The following is a 15,754-nucleotide window of genomic DNA, read 5'->3' as shown; positions in this document are numbered from 1 at the left end:
CCTAATCATCAAAGTCTGTGGAAGTGCTGATTTGCTGCCAGTCAGGTCACGCTATCGCAGCCAGACCATAAAAGCTCCCTGATTATGCCAAATTTATTTTTTTAAGTGCAAACTAATGAAATTTAAAGGCTTTTGTAAAAAAAAAAAAAAAAAGTTTTCAATGAAAAACGAGGCCCTCATGGACAAAGCGATGGCAAACACCAAATCATATCAATTAAGCAAAAAGCACTTGAGCCAGGGCTCTCAGACTTCGTGCCCATCTTCATAGTGAGATTGTAGTATTGCTCTTTCCCTGCCTGCTCACAGTCACTTGGACCATCTCTTTTCCCAGTTCTAATTACATACCAGCCCTGACTCCAGGGACTGCCTACATGGATAAAAAGCCTCAGGAAAGTTTTAAGAGGCATCATTAGAGTTTTTTAATGCAGGTTTTCAACTACAAACAAGGAGGATAGATAGCCTCAGAAGCCTGATTTTCAGCTGTGCTGAGAATCCGCACACCCCCAGCTGAAGTTCAGCACCTGTAAACTTTAGGAGTCACGCAACCAGCCAGCTCTCCACAGACCAGCAGCAACTGCTCTGCAGAAGATACTTTAGCCACCTCTAATTTCATAGAATCATAGAATATCAGGGTTGGAAGGGACCTCCAGGAGGTCATCTAGCAAAATCCCCTGCTCAAAGCAGGACCAATCCCCAGACAGATTTTTGCCCCCATCCCTAAATGGTCCCCTCAAGGATTGAACTCACAACCCTGGGTTTAGCAGGCCAGTACACAACCCACCGAGCTATCCCTCTCCCCCACCCTTTTTACATCTAATAAAGACACTCCCCTCCCACCTTTTCTAAAAACAAATTGGTGGGGTCAGCCTGGGTTTGGGGCTTTATACCCATGCTTAAGGAAGAAACCATTCAGACCATGAAATGGTTTATATTTTAATTACAACCCAGTCACACTGAATTGTTTTTATCTGACAAAGTTTCCTCATATAAGAACCAGCTATACTCGCAGGAATGCCAAGGGCTGCTAGAAGCATTATATAAACATGCACAATTGGAAAAACTCAGAATGGATTCCCACCCCCGTCCTTACTGCAATTGGAGAATTCCCAATCCTCCAGCAATCCTCTGTAACTACCTTGCTCAACTCTATGGTGCATGGCACAGGAGAGACTGATACATGGGCTGACCAATGCAGAGTGCAGTTGCTAGCTATGCCCTCCCTGCACCCCTATAAATTAAGGCCACCAGGGTATTTTGTTTCCTAAAGCAGCTGCTACTATCCACCCATCCAAATTGAGGTGCTCTTCTTAGAACTAATAGTATCTAGAGAAGTTATAACAACTTAGTGTTATGGATTTAATTTCAAAGCTCCCTTATCCTTACCCAAATAGACTCTGATCTCCTGTTTATTCCCTTAGCCCGCAAGACAGAGTTGTTGTTTTAACTATTTAAAAAAGTTAGTAGCTGCTGCTGCTGGCAAATAGATCTACTGCAGCACCTAGAGGGGTGTGAGCCCACACTTACATGTGGTTTGCTGCTCACAGAAGCAAAGTTACATTTTCAAAAAGAGTAAGAACAATTTAAAAAGAGAAAGGGGGTTGGTTGTAGGAGCTGAGTACAGGCCTGGGAGCCAGGAGCCTCTAAATTCTAATACCAGCGCTAAAGCTGATCCTCATTGTAGCTTTGAATAAGTCACTTTATGTATCTCTGGGCCTCAATTTCCCCCTCTGTTGAATGGAGGATAACACCTGCCTCTCAGAAGTGTGGTAAGGATCAATTAGTTAATGGCTGGAAAGTGTCATAAAGATGGAAAATGCTAGAGAATTCTTAAGTGTTTTAATTAAGAAAAGGCTAATATCATTATCACATTTGCTACTATATCAAGCAAGGTCAGTGCTGATCCATCTGATTTACCCTGAACATGGACACAAGGTTTATACATCTTTGGTACTGTCTCCCCATCTTCTCTAGGAATGAGAGAGGGATTTTGCCAAGCGCTGTTGTCTGAATTGCAAACACTCTTCCCATCTGTTACACATGGGATGCAAACAGATCTGCATTTAGTGTGCAAACATGTCTTCTAAAAACAACAAAAGAGCAGCCATGCTGGGTCAGACCAAAGGTCCACCTAGCCCAGTATCCTGTCTTCCGACAGTGGCCAATACCGGGTGCCCCAGAACCTGAAAGCTGCAACAGAATCTGAACCCTTAGGAAGTCTGTCTAGTTCAGGGCTTGGACATGGAAACTGGAGCTGAGAGAATGATGCAAACTATTTTTTTCAGTGCTTGTTTTCACTGCAGAGTTAACTCGAGTTACAACTCAAGTGTTGCCCCGCACTTGAGTCCCGTATGCAACACACAACCCCTTTAGTCAAGTGTGGAGGTGCTTTTAACTCCAGTTGGCTGGCCTGTCCGAGGGTATAGCCTAAAGCTTGATTTAACACAGTTCTTCAGCTGCTAACATGACTCTGAAATGTGGACACAGGCTAGCTCCACTTGAGTCCCACTAGTACTCCAGTGCCTTCCCATAATTCTCTGTGCACCCAGAAAGGACAGATACGTTCTCCCACAATTCATTGGGAAAGGATTCACAGAACAGCTCAGCTTACTGCCGCACAAAAGAATCATGGGATATGCCCCCAGAAGTATAACTGCCACACATAAGCGAGCGTAGCGCCAGTGTAGACACACCAAATCAAGTAGTATTTTGCAGCGTGGCCCCTTGGGACAGGAGTAACTGGAGTGTAGATAACACAAGGTGACTCTGTAGTGAAGATAGACCCTTAGTGGCATTTTTAAAGGAATTCACTTTAGCCATTTCATTCCTGTGTTTTATGTCTCAATGCCCAATCAGGCAATAAAGTCTTGTAATTTAACTACAATGGATTTAATGGGATCAGAATAACAATAGCAAGAAAACGAAAGGAACAACAAAATAATGATGGTAGGAGCCAGTGAGTTCCTTGGATTATAAGGGACACCCAGCCTTGCTTTAGTATTCTTAGGTTCAGTTTTTGAAACCCTTAGTTACAACTACTTCCAGTGGACAAGTCTTGTGAGCTCTGCATTCAGAATGTCCTGAAGTGTGGTGACTTCCCCCAGTTCTCGAAGCTCCCTACATGATGGGGCCCCTCCAGGTGTGCATGTGACTGTCGGTATTCATGCTGGAACAGAATGTGACTTATCTGGTGAAACACACTAAGCAACCCAGTCTGAATTTAGAATATTCCTTAATGGCCCATTTAGACAAAAGGGGGTAAATATGAATAATAAAGTCAAACAAACCATGATCTTGTAGATGCGTTGTGAACTGGGCCAAAATGCAGCAGTCTGCCTGCTGAGTTGCATAAGTTGCCACAAACATGTCACCTCTGCGCTCCATTCTCTGCACTGGGTCTCCACTGAATACAGGGTCCATATTCCCAGCCCTCCATTGGAATTGGTCATAGCCATCCTGATAAATTCATTTACCATTTCTTATGGCCGAGCACATTCGAGCTTAGAGATGAAGAGAATAACTGATCTCACCAAGAGTTCACTTCTGATAGGTTTAGGTCTGATTTATACTGCCTCCCCAGCTTTGTTGGTCAAAACCATAAGACCACTTACAAAGCTCATGTAGAAGAAACTCTCACATAATAGCTTAGTTTTCTCCCTGGGAAAAAAAGCCAGTAGAGGAAGAGAACGATCTAGTGGGTAGGGTGCTGGCCTGGGAGACCTTTCAATTTCCTGCTCCACCACAGACTTCTTTAGGCAAGGCACTTAGTCTCTCTGTGCCTCAATTCTCAAGCTGTAAAATGGGGTTAACAGCACTGCTCTAGCTCAAAGGGGTATTGTGAGGATAATTACATTAAAAATTGTGAAGTGCACAGGTAACACAGTAATGGAAGCCCCAAATCCTTCCTCTGCACATCAGTGATTTCACCCATAGTGTCCTGATTTTAAAAAGCCTCAAAATTGTTTAGAGAATGACATAAAGCAAGGAGAGGAAACCCATAAACTCACAGCAGAGGCATCTCAGAAAGGGAAGAAGGCTGCAAAGGAGTCGTTCAAGGATAAAGACAAACTTGAACATTTTCCCAGAAATGAAGATGCATAATTTAGAGCAGCCCAAGGCCATTGTGTAACTAATTTTACATATTGTAGGTCCTGTTCTCTTGTACTTCTCTTCTTCCCATTCTCCCCAAAATACTATATTGGAATGAAAAAGAAGATGTTTACTTGAGGAGAGAGGGACGAGTGAGAAATGCCCACTCACCCAGCTCACAGGGTTGGATCTGGACAGTTGTATTATTTTGCTGCTGCTGCTATATGAGTACGGGAGCATCATCTTAGCTTAATATTACATGCAATCCAGCTGTTAATAAATCAGCTTCATGAAAAAATCTATAAAGCCTCTTGTTCCGTGCCCTGGCCACAAACTGTTTGTGACCTTCAGCAACAGAATTATAATGATGATTATTTGTATTGCCATTCTACCTGGGAGCCCCAGTCAGAGACCAGGACCCCACTGTGCCAGGCGCTGTACAAACACAGAACAAAAAGACAGAATTGCTATAATTTTTTAACAAGGGTCTGTTAAAATCATCGTAGTTCAGCCCCCAAACAAAATGATTATTTTAATGAGTCGAACCTCCAAATACTTCATTGGCTCAATACACTCACTTAGAGGATACCAATCTACACAAGATAATAAGTGTGAGAGCGAAAGGTAAAAGGCACCATCCACACCAGTTGCCTACTTGCTTCAAAGATCTTCTTGGAGAAAAATACAAAATTGCTCCCTGCAACTTCAGACTGTAACCCCTCCGCACTGCCGTTTGCGGTCTTGAAAAGTGCTAGATTCGCAGAACTGCAGATGAGGATCATCTTTTTATCCACAGATCCCTCGGGGGCAGGGCAGCTTCCCCACACCTCTTTGTCGATGTGCCTCAGTTGTGACACAGAGGAGCTGTGATTTCTCGGTGACAGATTAGACTCCACGTCCATTCTGTGTTTGGGTTCCCTGCTTAGACAGTCAGTACAGATGCCAGCTGGTACATATGGCGATGGTGGTTTCTGTGATGATTCTGTGGGTAGGTGTGTATTAGGAACTGGACTGGGTTCACCAGCCTCATTTCCCTGAGGCCACCGGACAGCCACCGCTTGGTAAAGCAGTTGAGTCTACCAGGATTCAAACTGATGAGCCGGGGTGTAATTGAGGGGAAAAACAGGTCATTTGTCAGGCTCCACCCACAAAAATCAGCTCTGCCCAGGTGAGTCATCAAAATGAGATATTGCTCACAGTAGTATGTGCAGATATTCAGAATAGGACTGGGCTCCACTGGCCTCCTAGGGCTTGGCTTCCCCTCTCTGGGGCGGGAATGTGCCCATGTGCTCCTTTTTGACGGGGGATAAAAGCAAGTGGTGGTATGTCCCAAGGGTACCACACATTTCTGTCAGCAAAATGAGAAGTCGGTTACAGTAAATCACACAAGTCTGTGCATAGGCGCCGACATTCTAATGTTCCGGGGGGAGGGAGTGTGCTCACCCCATCTCCACCCCAGACACCACTCCCACTTTACTCCTTCCCCCAAAGCCCCAACACCACCTTGCCTCTTCCCACTCTGCCCCCTCCCCCGAGTGCAGCCTGCTCTCAGTCCTCCTCCCTCCCCCTCAGCGCCTCCTGCACACCGCAGAACAGCTGATGGCGGCAGGAGAGAGGCACTGGAGGAGAGGGGGAGGTGCTGGTGACCCTCCCTCTCCTTTCCTTCTGAAAGAGTTAACAATCTTGCCATGTAAGTGACCATCACTAGGCATCCCAGTTAACACCTCTCTGAGATGAATTATGGCAGTTCACACCTCTTGGAGCTATTGTTCCAGGCTCTCTGCAGACTCACCCGGATACCTCTGCATTGGTTACACTCAGTTCACATTTATAAGGTTTCCTTTACAACCAGAACAGCTAGACACTTAGGCCATGTCGGCACTTACAGGCTTACAGCGGCACAGCTGTGCCAGCATAGCTGTACCACTGTAAGAGTCCTCATGTAGTCACTTTATGCTGATGGGAGAGAGCTCTCCAGTCGACATCATAAAACCCGCTCAACGAGCGTCAGTAGCTATGTCGGCAGGAGAGTGCCTCCTACCAACATAACGCTGTGCACACGAGTGCTTATGCTGGCAAAATTGATGTCGCTCAGTAGTGTGCTTTTTCATACCCCTGAGTGACAAAAGTTTTGCTGACATAAGTGCTAGTGTAGAGGTAGCCTTAAAGACAGAGAGAGAGAAAAAAGGCTGAAATTCTGGAGAAGATAGCAGCTTGAGATAGGTGCCAGCAGACCACACTGCTTCACGCTAGCTGAATCCAAGCCCAGTCTGTGAGTTAAAGGCTCTATATCCTATATTCAATCCCTCAGGCAATCTAATGCCTGACTTTTATGGACTTTGAAAGGAAGAGACTCATCTGTATCACCTGAAAATCCCTAAAACAGTAAGTGAAAAAATATCTCGATAAGGCACCTTGGAAATGATGGAAGTAGAGTGATCATCAGAATCTCACACAGTCAAGCTTGTCAAACACTTTTTTGCTGCACGTCTGCAGCATTTCAGCTACGCAGTTTGGGAGATACCCAGTTTATCAGCTCCCATGGCAAATGTTGCTTTCTTTCCATAAATGCAGAAACCAGGTGATTGCACAAAGCAGCACTAACAACGTAAGAAATTGAGGACCAGGCTGGGTGCACCTTACTCGCATTGACAAGCAATTATAGGGACAGTCCCATTAACTTCTCATGTGAGCAAAGGGGTTCACAGTCTGGTTCCAATCCCCCCCTCAGCCCTTCCCCAACTCATCCCCTCTGTCATTCATGCCAGGTGGAAGAGTGTGTCTCCAGTTGCTATGGGTACCAACCACCCATCCCCTATGTTTCTTTGAGTGCCAGGTAGTTATTCCAGAAATATACAGGTAAGTTAATGAAAGAATTGCTCTTTAAAAGAACCATTATTATGGCAGATACATTTGGCTAAATAAGATTTGAACCCTAGAAATCAGGACCAATTAAAGTTGTTTGAGTTGCACTATTATTGGCTTATATACATAGGGCCAAACCATGAAGCCCTTGCTCTAAGGTGTGGCCCTTAGAAAAGGAAGATGTAAAAAATATTTGGGCCTGCTCTTGCAACTGGAACAACGCAAAGAGACTCTCATGCCCCTCAAATGCCCAGCTGACTTCAGTGTGGCTCCATGCCAATCGAAATCGAGATGTTGAGACCAACATTAACCAAAGAACACGAAAAGGAGAAATTCTTTAATTGCCTCTTCACTAATGCTAGGAGCTTGGGTAACAAACTAGAGGAATTGGAATTGCTTATGGATGAGCATAAATTTGACCTGGCATTTCTGAAACTGGGTGGGATGATCCACACAACAGGAATGTTAAAAGAGAAGAAAACATAAAATCCTCCCTGATGAAGTTTTCCGATGACACAAAAATTGGGGGAGTGGTAAATAATGAAGAGAACAGGGCATTTGATACAGAGCAAGCTGTATTGCTCTGTGAGCTGGGTGCATGCAAACAATAGGCATTTTAATATGGCTAAATGTAAGGGCTGGTCCACACTAACCCCCCAGTTCGAACTAAGATACGCAACTTCAGTTATGTGAATAACGTAGCTGAAGTCGAAGTATCTTAGTTCGAACTTAAAGGTACTTACCGCAGGTCCACACGCGGCAGGCAGGCTCCCCCGTCGACTCCGCCTACTCCTCTCGCGGAGCAGGATTACCAGCATTGATGGCAAGCACTTCCGGGATTGATTTATCGCGTCTAGACAAGATGCGATAAATCGATCCCAGAAGATCGATTGCTTGCTGCCGCACCAGCGGGTAAGTATAGACGTACCCTAAATGTCTACATCAAGGAACAAAGAATGTAGGCCCTACTTACACAATGGGGGACTCAATCCTGGGGTGATGCAGTGACTCTGAATAGAATTGGGGGGCTGTGGTGGATAATCCACTGAACGTGAGCTCTGCGTGACGCTGTGGCCAAAAGGGCTAATGCAGTCCTTGGATCCATAAACACGGGACTCTCAAGTAGGAGTAGAGAGGTTATTTTATGGCACTGGTGCGACTGCTGCTGTAATATTGTGTCCAGTTCTGATCCACAATTCAAGAAGGATGTTGATATATTGCAGAAGGTTCAGAGAGTAGCCATGAGACTGATTAGAGGATTAGGAAACATGCCGTAGAGTGATAGACTCAAGGAGCTCAATCTATTTAGTTTAACAAAGAGCAGGTTAAGGGGTGACTTGATTACAATCTATAAGTACCTACACAAGGAACAAAGATTTAATAATAGGCTCCTCAATCTATCAGAGCATGGTATAACACAGCTGGAAGTTGAAGCTAGACAAATTCAGACTGGAGATATGATGTACATTTTTAATAGTGAGAGTAATTAACCACTGGAACAATTTACCAAGGGCTCTGGTGGATTCTCCATCATGGACACGTTTTAAATCAAGATGGGATGTTTTTCTAGAAGATCTGCTCTAGAAATTATCTTGGGACAGTCCTATGGCCTGTGTTATATGGGAGGCCAATCTAAATGATCACAATGGCCCTTTTGGCCTTGGAATTTCTGAATCTATGAAACATTTCAACAAGAGGAGCCATCTATGCCAGTGGTCACCAACCAGTCGATCCTAGAGGATCTCCCAGTTGATCACGATCTCTGGCGGCACAGCAGGGCTGCTGCTACGACAGGCTCCCTGCTTGCCCCAGCCCCATGCCACTCCTGGAAGTGGCCAGCGTGGCCCCAGGGGAGGGGTGGGGCGGGGTAGAGGGCTCCCTCCGTACACAGCTCCTGCCTGCAAGCACCGCCTCCGCAGTTCCCATTGGCTGGGAATGGGGAGCTGTGGCCAATGGGAGCTGCGTGGGTGGTGCTTGCAGAGAGGGGTAGTGCATGGCGCCATGTACCGCCTGCACCCCACCCCTCAGGGGCCACAGGAGTGTGTTGGCCCCTTCCAGGAGCGGCATGGGGCCAAGGTAGGCAGGGAGCCTGCCTTAGCCTCACTGTGCCGCCAACTGGGAGCCACCGGAGGTAAGTGCTGCCCCATGGGAGGCTGCACCCCAACCCCCAGTCCTAAGCCCCATCCCAGAGCCAGCACCCCAAGCCCCCTCCTGCACCCCAAGCCCCAACCCTGAGCCTCCTCCCAGAGCCAGCACCCTGTACCCCCTCCCTACCCCAACACTCTGCCCCCGCCTGGAGCCCCCTCCTGCACCCAAATTCCCTCCCAGAGCTTACACCCTCACCCCTCCTGCACCCCAACCCTCTGCTCCCAGCTCAGCCCAGAGCCCCCTCCCACACTGTGAACCCCTCGGCCCCAGCCCAGAGCCCGCATCCCCTGCCAAACCCCAACCCCTGCCCAATGAAAGTGAGTGAGGGTGGGGGAGAGCGAGTGACAGAGGGGGGGGATGGAGTGAGTGGGGCGGGACTTTGGGGAAGGGGCGGGGTCTCAGGGAAGGGGCAGGGTAGATCCTGGGTTGCCCTTAAATTCAAAAAGTTGGAGACCACTGGTCTCTGCTGACACAGTTGCAGGACTGGGAGCTCATTCTGTGCACCCCTTTAGGCTGGGACTATATTTCCCTCCGTGTTCTGCACAGTGCTGAACTCTTTGCCAAGGCTTAACAAATACCGCGTCTAATCCTGCTCCCAGCGAAATCAATGCCAAGGCTTCCACTGACTTGCCCAGCAAAAGGCTGGGCCCAATCATTGAACATACCCTGCAGATCTGGACAAATTAAATGCAATACTTCTATTTTATCTGAAAACTCAAACCGAATAAAAATGTTTAAACCCAGGGCAACATCATTACCATGAAGATAAATATTACTTTAATACAGTTCACCATAACAACAGGCTGTTTATTAAAACCCTTCACAGTTTAATTTAGCCAGCATTTTATATTGGACAGCATTTTCATTAGAAATCCCTGGCAAAAGCTCAGACTGCATTAAATCATTTAATATACTGAAGTCTCCATTTATTTAAGCAAGAGAGTCTAATTCAAAAAAGCAGACTTTGAACCATGCGCTGTGCTCACAATGCCAGTGTAAAATGTCCTGTTAGTATCCGTGTAAGGCGTTCGATGCGTTTCGTTCTAAAGCTCTTTATATGCTTTCATTTTGTTTAACAATTCTCTGCATTGTCGCATCAGGCTGTTGCTGCAGTGAACGGTCACCTGGAGAGCCGCAGCTGGTGTAGATCAGCATAGCTCTGTGCCTTTCAGTGATTTACTCCAGGTGAGCATCCGGCTCATTGTCTCTGACATGATTTTGTTACCTTGGTCATCCCAGATGTGACATAAAGAAACTGATTTGAGCCGCAGCTTCAGAGTCTACTAGAGATTCAGAGTTCAGTGAAAAATGCAGTGAGCTTGGAAGCCAGACATTTAGACTCAATGTAATAATAATGATACTTAGCCCTTATCGCACTAATGATGTTTTACAAATACTGAATGTTTGTATGCACTAATGGCTGGAAGATTCATTGCAACTAACTGAATTTTTTGAATGATCGATTTAAAAAGAGCTCTTATAAGCTTCCAGCACATGGCTAGAATCAATGGGCCTTATTCTTGAGATCGTGCTGAGCACTCCCAGCTCCCCTTGCACGCGGTGCATCCTGTCGGATCCCCCGAAGATGTAAGCAGGCTCTGACTGAGTTCTCACACACACACACACACACACACACACACACACACACACACACACACACACACACACACACACACACACACACACACACACACACACACCTCCCTCCCTACTCTACCTAGGTGGTTAGCAGATAGACCTGCGGTGCCAAAGTGATCAGTTTTGGCTGGGTTGGGGTTACGATTCACTTTAGTATCGAACGCAGGGGTAAGGAAATGTTGTTATCCGTCCTGTAGGAGTAAAGGGCAGCAGACCTGTACTTCGCATGCCCGGATTGAGATGTCACCCTAACTGAAGCTCGCTAGCTAAGCAGAGGGTAGGGATGCCAAATCCAACTGAAGATGAGGGGGATGAGGACAGGGGTTCCTACTTGATGGTATGGCTGCTGTCTAAAGAATCCCAGATGCCCTTTGACCCTCCTTTCTCTAGTGTTTAAAGACAGAGCTGTTTGGATTCAACTGGGAGTCTTTGTTTCTGCCCAGTGATGACTAGAGCTGAGCTCACTGATGAGAAGGTTTAGGGCTAAGCCTTAGACCTAGGATGAGAACAGCGCAGCAGTGAAAGACAGCACAGAGTTTCCCTGCTATCCTCTGAGGTTACTAAGAACTGGGCTAAGTGGGGGAAGCTCAGAATGTGGCCGCAAGCAGCAGAGATAACAGTGGCGGAGGTGGCAGTGAGCGGCCAGCGGTGGCAGAGATAACGGTGTCGAGCAGCACCAGAGATAGCAGCGGCAGTGTGTCAGTTGCAGAGGTGGCAGCTGCAGTGGAGGTATTGCTCGACATCCTCCCCTCCGGCCCCACTCAGGGGTGGAAGGTGGACCCATGTGTATGCACCTCTGAACTCTGGGTCTTCGCTGACCAAGGAGGACCAATTGTGAGTGGGGTGCAGCAGAGGGGAGGGGGAAAGAGGTGTTAAAAGAACATTTGTTCAGACTTTCTCACTGCTCAACGTACTGAGGGGTGGGTGTTTGTGTATAGTCACATGCTTTTGAAAGTGGTTGTGGTGCTTTCCCAACTTAATGCTGAGTTCCCTTTCCCTTTATTATACAGACTCAGTGCTTGTGAGAGGGGAAGTATTGCCTCTTCGAGGCACCTCGGGGTGGTGTTTAGTTTTCCCAGATTCCTGGGTGGGGGCTCGAACTGGGTCTGTTTTGTATTGTTAAGAGGAATCCCCTAGATATTCAACCCACCCTTGTTGTTGCTGATTCCCCTGGCAGAAAAGTTACATATATATACATCACAGTCAGGGCTGGCTCCACGGTTTTGGCCACCCCAAGCAGCCAAACAACAACAACAAAAGCCGCGATCGCAATCTGCGGTGCCAATTCGTCGGAAGGTCCTTCGCTCCGAGCGGGAGTGAGGGACTGTCCGCCGAATTGCCGCCGAATAGCTGGACGTGCCGCCCCTCACTGTAACGGCTGCCCCAAGCACCTGCTTGCCAGGCTGGTGCCTGGAGCCGGCCCTGATCCCAGTTATCGATACTTGCCACATCTAAGCACTTGGTACTATCCTGCCAAGTGCAGTGGAGCAAACGCCTTCCGTGGGAGTCGAGGATGCGCAGCACCTTACTGGATGAGGCCCTGTGGCTTAGTGCTGGACACCACGGGTCTACTCTAATAAACAAGGGAGAAGAAAATTGTCACATTCAACAAAGAGCTGGGATATATTGCGGACCTTTCAAGCTACATTCAAAGGCTTGTATTGGAAGCAGGACTTTAGAGAAACAATGGCACATTGTCAATAAGATACACCGGACATTATTAATAAACATTAGGAGGCTTGATATGATCTGGCAGAAGCAATATAATGAAATCAAGTATTGGAGCTGGACCGGGGTGGGGTGGAGGAGGAGGAATCTGAACGAGATGCTTAATGACTCACTGGACTGTGAAATGCAGTGGAGAGCCAGGTTAGAAAGGAAAATCTTTTAATGAATTCAACATTTGCACCCTTGGAAAGCTTTGCTCGCCATTCCCCAGAAATGTTTGACTCATCTGAAGATCCTGATCGTATGAAAAAAATAAATAAACAGTAAGTAATAATAGTAATAATATGAAGATCAAGACCCTTATATCCAATTTATATTTATAATCCAGCAAATGCCTCACCTAAAGCCCAAAGATTTATGGGTTTGCATCTATAATTAATATCTTTCCTTAAGCAAGAAGGGGAAGGTTTTTTTCATACAAATAAATCTGGTGCTACAGATCTAGCTTTGGAAGACTAATATTTAAATCCTCAGCAAGACATGATTATTGAAACACACACACACACACACACACTTTTCAGTGGACTGACCTGTGAGGCTTTGAGGAGAAAAAGGAACGGGGAGGTTTGATGGGTGTTTGCACTGAACAATCCTGTTTCCCAGAGATTCAATTTGCATCAGGTCTGTTGTTAGCAGCAGGACTTTGACTGGAAGCCAAGGTTTCATAAAGGGCTTTGAGGAAGAGTTGATTGATCTGGTTTTAGATTCATGAAGAAAATAAACAGTTGGGCTGTAAAAGGGTCAAGCAGAATCAGGGTTAATGAAGTGAGTCACAGGAGGTCAAAATTAAAACAATCTTTCTCTTCTTCTTCTTCCTCTCTCTCTCTTTTTCTCTCGCCCCCAACCCATCCCCAACTTTTTCACCAGTAAAAAGTGCCAGAAGAAACCAAAAGTTGTCAGATCTTTTATGGTCAGGGGATCTAGGACTGCGGTCTTAAAGGTAAGGAAAATTCATAGAGAGTAGAAGCATTCCAACAGCCTTCTTCCCGAACTGAATTGTCATACACCGACCCAGCAGGCTGACTCCCTGGCATGCTTCACTTCTGCTGGTCTCTGCCCTGTGGCTATTGATTGTATCCTCACATTGGGATCAAGCAATATATGTGACGAGATCTTTGCAGCTAAGATTTTAAGGTTGCTCCACCTGCTTTGTGCTATAATTCCTGAGCTGAGAACACCCTATGCCATTTATTAAGCAGGTTAACCTAAGCAGAGAACAACTTTTCTGACTTGAGAAGGACTTTATCAGAACAATATTGATCGTAACTGGAAAAATACGTCTCCCCCCCTTAATTTAGTGCCTGACACAAGAAAATTTGTCAAGAGCATAATCACTTTTAATCAGGTGTAGTTAGTAATGAAAGTAAAAGCTTTTACCTGTCTGGATCCAAAGTGGCATAGTAATGAATATATTTGAATGGAGCCCAGGTAGTCAGTGTATTTACACTGCACTGAGCTGTACAATATCTTCATTTAACTCCGATTTTAATTATTCATGTTTAAATACTGTTCATCTGCAAATCCCTTATGTGCTCAGTAATATAAGAGATTATCAAATATTACAGGCAAACACGGGTTTCCTTTCTAAGGACAAGGCCCAAGCTACTGGGAACAAAGATGCTTGACATGCTGAGTGCATAGAGATTTTGTAATATAGACAGGGCCACAGGGCTGGAATTACGGTAATGCCCTCGGCCCAATCCAGAGGTTCTGCAAAGCTAGAGCAGAAAATCCATGCAGGGTAGGTAAATATGGGCATATGCCACCTTTATGTCTCCCAACCCCCTGATCCTGGGACTAGCTGATCCTGATCTTGGGAGCAAACTTGCATAGTGCCTGCCTGATCTGTGCCTGGCTTAGGTCAATGCTATAAATTCCACAATTTCAAGAGTACTTACAACTGAAGAAGGAACCCTTAATAGAAAACACTGTGTTAAAAGCTGTCGCAATAGCTATGTTATTACCAAGTATTAATACTGCTGAACCCCACCCTCGCCTCATGTAGTGTTCAACTTGCTCCTACTGGGGGGGAGGGATAGCTCAGTGGTTTGAGCATTGGCCTGCTAAACCCAGGGTTGTGAGTTCAATCCTTGAGGGGGCCACTTGGGAATCTGGGGCAAAATCAGTACTTGGTCCTGCTAGTGAAGGCAGGGGGCTGGACTCGATGACCTTTCAAGGTCCCTTCCAGTTCTAGGAGATGGGATATCTCCATTATTATTTATTATTATTTACTTCTTAACATCTGCAAAGAACACGGGTCACGAGTGCCCAATGAAAGCTCTGACCTTGAAGGCCTGAAAGGTGGAACAAAGTGCGGGACAATGGCTCCGGATGGGGAAAGGCAAATAGCCCAGCGGTTGAGGAAGTTGAAAACAATGCAAGATGCACATTGCCGTAGCAAAGGTACAACTTTGTCTGTAATCCCACTTTCATGCTTAAACATTTCTGCTGTAAATAATTGCTACTAACGTAAGTGAGATAAGAGATGGTCTGTCTGCGAGGCCACAATGGACTGAATCCTGGTTCAGATTTGTCTGAAATGAAAATGTTAAAAACCAAACAAAGACAAAGTTAAGAAAGGGTTAGGGGGGCAGAGGTCATTTGTGTATCGGTTCAAAGGACTCTACTGTCCAAAGAAAGCCTTACTATTAATTTCCTTACCAAGAGAACTCCAGAATTAACACTTGTCTCTTTTAGCTTTTGGTGAACATTATTCTTGCTCTAGTCAATAAGCTGTATGCGTGGATTGCAAGAGGCAGGAAAGCTGTATAGGTATTAACACGGTTTAAGGATTTAGGACTTTAATAAAGGTGGTAAGTAACAGAGCTGTGCGAAAGGGATCAGCAAAATGTAATGTACCTCTCAACACATGAGATCCTGCTTATAGGAAGATGGCAGTGAGCTAGGTAAATTTTATGCCTTTGGTTGAGATTACTTATGAAATATCTGGGTACTAGTGAATAACTAGCCTACATCTTAGCATAGAAAATATATCCCGTCCTGATAGGCCAACCAGAATTGTTCCCTGCAATATATTTTTTATCCCATCTGTTTATAAATGACTTGAACGATGGGGTCTTTTCTAGTTGCTGTGTTTTGTTGTTGTTCATTTTTAATGTCACTCATGGTTCAATTTTCAGCCCTGGATCTCTGTATTTGCTTACCCACCAGCCACTTTTGCTGACAGATAAGGGCACTGACGTATTTGCCAATGGGGATTTTGCATGGTGCAGTTGTGCATGCAAAACAAGGCATGTGAAATCAGCCCTTCTTGAGGCTGGCAGAAAAT

At 45.8% G+C, this 15,754-nt stretch overlaps 1 long non-coding RNA gene across 6 annotated transcripts in view; it reads left to right on the top strand.

The window, feature by feature from the left end:
- Positions 1-15,754, top strand: part of LOC128846356 (uncharacterized) — an 83,991-nt gene that overhangs the window by 56,609 nt on the left and 11,628 nt on the right. For 3 of the 6 annotated variants that reach the window (XR_008446769.1, XR_008446768.1, XR_008446770.1), the window contains exons 3-5: positions 10,200-10,284; positions 13,333-13,405; positions 14,716-14,868. This is a non-coding gene — a long non-coding RNA (uncharacterized LOC128846356). The other 3 variants (XR_008446772.1, XR_008446771.1, XR_008446773.1) reach the window with 2 other exon arrangements.

Source organism: Malaclemys terrapin, chromosome 12, assembly GCF_027887155.1.
Source record: "Malaclemys terrapin pileata isolate rMalTer1 chromosome 12, rMalTer1.hap1, whole genome shotgun sequence".
NCBI classification, from domain to species: Eukaryota; Metazoa; Chordata; order Testudines; family Emydidae; genus Malaclemys; species Malaclemys terrapin.
This window is presented reverse-complemented; position numbering and strand designations above follow the sequence as displayed.